This window comes from Phaseolus vulgaris, chromosome 6, assembly GCF_051622355.1.
Source record: "Phaseolus vulgaris cultivar YP4 chromosome 6, ASM5162235v1, whole genome shotgun sequence".
NCBI lineage: Eukaryota > Viridiplantae > Streptophyta > Magnoliopsida > Fabales > Fabaceae > Phaseolus > Phaseolus vulgaris.
In genome coordinates this window covers 11,313,621-11,318,588 of record NC_143503.1, presented here as the reverse complement: position 1 = coordinate 11,318,588, position 4,968 = coordinate 11,313,621, and the positions used below count along the sequence as shown (strand labels likewise).

Here is a 4,968-nt window from a genome sequence, read left to right as displayed (position 1 = left end):
AACAATGCAGAGTTCCTTAAATGCAAAATTAATTATATTGAAAAAGTAAAAAAAAAAATTATTACATTTTGTTGGTGCATTCTTCTTCGTCATGTGATTCAATGAGAATTACATCTATTTTTAATGATTGTAACATTGTTTTGAGTGAAGGTGATATTCAACGCTTTTTGAAACAAATAATTAATCCCTGTATATAAATAATACATCATGCTTAAAGAATGATATTTTTGCTATTAAGGTAAAATTTGTGTTTGACCAAATATTGTTTTCAACAAATTGATTTTTGAGATTCAAACCAGCAAGCATTAAACACTTAATTCTATTTTACCAAAAGGTTTTATATAATTACATGATATAGTAAATTTAATTCTTGAAAGTGGGAAACACTGTTAATTTAAATTATTATAAAATATCTTTGAAAGTGAAAAATTACAATTTTGTTTTTATATATAATAATGTAAAATGATTCTTTCACAAATATAACTACATTATTCCTTACCCATTACAACTTAATTATAAAGTTGTTATACGAACTCAATAATTATATAATATTTATACTTTTCATACATACAAATACTAAATTGGCTTATCATTAACAAAATTGATACAATTTATATATTGAGAAACCAAAACATATCAAGAATAGTTAAGACGATCTAATTCATTATTAAAAGAAGGATTTTTCTTCTTGCGTTACGCTAAGTTCCATAATGCTTTGTGGCTTGTGTGTTTAGGTCACATAAGTGATATAGGGATTGAAATATTGTGTAAGTGTGGATTATTGGATAAATGTCAAACAAAGACTTTGTAATTCTATGCATTATATATTTTTTTTAAGTATTATAGAAGAATACTTTTGTAAGCAATTCATAATATAAAAAGTTCATTTAATTATATTCATTTTGATTGTTGGGGTCATTCGAGAGTTCCTTAGTTATGAGCCTTAGGTATTCATAATGAAACAAAAATATAAAATTTTCAGTTATTTCAAATATTGCTCTACTCTTATGTAGTATAACCAAATAAACAAGAAGGTTAAGTGTCAATGTGTAGTATTTGTAATTGAGAAAATTGAACACTTTGGAACTTAATTGTTCCTTAATGTCAGAAAATTATCCTAATCTGAGAATTATTGAATTCGATTATACATTTTGAACCAAGAAACAAATGAAGAAATTTAATCCCGATTTTTTTGTAAATTTCAAATGAATGTGAAGCATTTAAAAGAAAGAAAGCAAAGACATATAAATTGGATCACAAAAAGAAGTAAAGAAAGGAAATTTAAAAGAAACATCTCGCTCAAGATAGAAGATTTAGCTAAGACTAAAATTATTCAGATTAAGTTAATGGTGAAGTACTAAGCTAACTCTGGCTATAATATCTCGCCCAAGCTAAAACACCACTGAAATATCTAGCCTAAGCTAGATTGGCTCGCTTGAGCTAGATTTCATTAAATAAATTTTGAAACAGAGTTAAAAATAGGAAGGAGAGAGATTAGAAAGGTTACTGAGAGAAAAACAAAGAAACTCTATACTGGGGGAGAGAAATTTGCTCTGATAAGCCCTTCTTATGCAATTCAGATCAAGAATGAAGATTGGAGAAGTTATCATGAGCGGCTAATTGCTTTCAACTTGGGATTGAATGTAATCTACTCTAATCAAATATATTTTTGGTGATATATATATATATATATATATATATATAATATTTTCTTTTCTACTTGTTCTTGGTATTTTCGTTTGATGCTTATTGTTGGATTCTATCTGATCAATGGAGTCTTTATTTTTTTATCCTTAAATTTAATTGGAAAGTATTTTTATGGATATGAAATAGACGAAAACATTTGATAACTTGTAATGCTAGGAATAGATTTCATGTTACTAATTACATCATAACTATGTCATAAAGTTGGATGATTTGTTAGATATCTGAGGAATCAGTGTTTGATCAATTATCTTATGAATTTCATTTATGAGGAATCAAGGTGAATGACTTAAAATTTACAGCATCAAGAATAACTAGTTTTGAGTATTATATATTGTATTATTCCAAAATATAGGTGACTGGGATAGAAACAATTCAATCCCAAGTATTTTTATCTATATTTGATAAATTAGTTTTGTTACTTGTTGAATCAATTCTTAAACTTTGAGTTATTTCTGGTGAAAATGTTAATTTGGTTATGAACAAGTTCTCACAGTTATTTTCTATACTTGATGAGTTTTATAGCAAAACATCTTAATTAAAATTGTTCCTTGTGGATTCGACATTCATACTTTAAACAATACTATATTACAGTTGAGTATTGTGAATAATTTGTTTTTTTTAATAGACAACTGTTTGGATCTTATTCTTTTGTCCTGTGCTAATCCTTGCTTGAGTTGTCTTAGGTATATGCTATTATGAGGGCAGGTTCCTGAAGATCAATTGGAATTTGACCAAGAAATTGAGAAGACAACTAGAAAAAATTGGAGCAAGAAGAGAAAAGAAAAGAAGGAAGGACAAGCAAAAGGAGAATCTTCCAACACTCTCAACTCACACAATCAAATAGAGTTACAAATGGCAGATAATAGACAAAATCCACCTAGAAGAACATTGAGAGACTATGCCATGCAACAAGGACCGAGGCATTTCTCCAACATAGCCATACCTTCTACCACCAAATCATAAGAAATGAAGCCAACTTTTCTTAGCTTAATTAGTACTCATCAATTCACTAGAATGGATCACGAAGATCCTTATACTCATCTATCCACATTCTATGAGTTAGTTGGGACCATGGGCTTCGAGGAAGATGATATTGAAATTGTATATCTGTGTTTATTTCCTTTCTCACTGGCAACCAAAGAAAAAGAATGGTTAAAGTCGCATACAAACTAGAGTTTAAGTATCTAGAATGATGTAGAATAGAAATTCCTACATAGATTCTTCCCACTCTCTTGATATATCAAGGCTAAGTTTGATATCCCCAAATTCAGGCAAGGGCCAAATGAACCTTTTTGTGAAGCTTGGGAACATTTTAAAGTAATGTTAAGAAAGTTCCCTAATCGTCTTTGAAGATATTGCTCACTTGAACATATTCCACAATGGTTTGAGGTCTGATACTAAAATGATATTGGATGCTGCAGTAGGAGGTACAATCATGACTGTTGCTGCAGAGCAAGCTACAAGAATCATTGATGTCTTAGCCTCAACAGACTACCAAGCTCAACACGATAGACATACAGTGAAAAAGAAAGGTGTGTTGGATTTTAGTACTTTAGATACAATTCTAGCAAAATATAAAATTTTGACTCAACAAATTGATGCATTAACCAAGCAAATGTCAAAATTGCCTCAACAGTTACATGCAGTAAATTCTTCTTCAATTCAGAATCAAGCTTTGAAGTGTGATTTTTGTGGGGGAGATCATCTTAATGGACAATGCTTTTATCAAAATCCATCAAAGGAAGAGGTTCAGTATATGAATAATCAAGGAAGGCAAGGCGACTTTTCATCTAACTATCCAAATAACATGGCTCAAGGGTGGAGGAATAATCCAAATCAAGGTTTTGGGTGGAAGCAAGAGGGTGGATAATCTAACAGACAAGCTCCTTATCAGCAACAACCACATTATCCTTCCATTCATAAGAGAACATCCAAATTGGAGGATACTTTTGAGAAGTTCATGCAAGCCTCTCTATCCAATAAGAAAAATACTGAAGAATCAATAAGGAATTTAGAGACACAGGTAGAGCAACTTTCTAAACAGTTAGCTGATAATAAAGAAAGTCATTTTTCAACCAATACACAAACCAATCCCAAACAGCATTACAAGTCTATCACTACCAAAAGCGGGAAAGATATAGGAAAAGGAATTGGGGACAATTTAATTGTTGAGGAGAAGGTTTTAAAAGATAGAGAGATTGAAAAAGAACATATTGAGTGTGAGGGAGGAGAAAGAAGAAATAAGGAAGATGTTGTAGATATTAGAGAGAAAATAGAAAAAAATAAAAATAAAAAGTGAGAAACAAGAGAGGAGTGTTCCTATAAAAGATGTACCTTATCCACATGCTCCTACAAAGAAAAACAAAGAAAGACAATTTGCAAGATTTATGGATATTTTCAAAAGATTGCAAATTAACATTTCGTTTACTAAAGCTTTAGAGCAGATGCCTACATATGCTAAATTCACGAAGGAATTATTGACAAAGAAAAGAAAATTCAATGACCAGGAAATAGTTGAATTGGAAGATGGATGCAGTGAACTCATTACCACGAAAATCTAGAGATCTTGAGAGTTTCAATTTGCCAGTTACCATAGGAAATCTCACTGTTGGAAAGATATTATTAGATCTTAGAGCTAGTATTAATTTGATGCATTTATCAATGCTAAAGAAAATTGGAGACGTAGAAGTGAGACCAACAAGAATGACTTTGCAGTTGGTTGATAGACCAATCAAATATCCACATGGAATAGTTGAAGATATATTGGTAAAGGTAGATAAATTTCGATTCCCAGTAGATTTCGTTGTTATGGATATTGAAGAAGATGTTGAAGTACCTTTAATATTGGGAAGACCATTCATGAAAACTACCAAAGTTATAATGTAGACAAAGGAAGATTAAGGTTTGTGTTCAAGATGAAGAAGTAAGCTTTAATGTTTTTGAAGCAATGAAATATTCAAATGATCACAAAGAGTGTTTCAGAGTGAACGTGATTGATGATATTTATTTTGAAACTCAGAAGAAAAAAAATTGATTGTTGAACCTTTAATGAAAACTATCATGAGTAGTATTGAAGACATAAATGAAGGGGAAAGAAAAGAAATACAAGACTATGTGCAAGAATTAGATAAGGAAAAAGAGATTATTTATGATGCTAGTCAAAAGCAAGATCTAATCAAAGAAGAAATTTCTCAATCTTAGAAGTTAGAAATGAAACAGCTACCAGCCCATTTGAAATATGTATTTTTGGAAAAAAAATGG

At 30.2% G+C, this 4,968-nt stretch overlaps 1 pseudogene; it reads left to right on the top strand.

Annotated features, from left to right (window-relative positions):
* The first annotated feature begins 2,406 nt into the window (after positions 1-2,406).
* Positions 2,407-4,741, top strand: LOC150026639 (uncharacterized; annotated as a pseudogene).
* Positions 4,742-4,968: the final 227 nt, after the last annotated feature.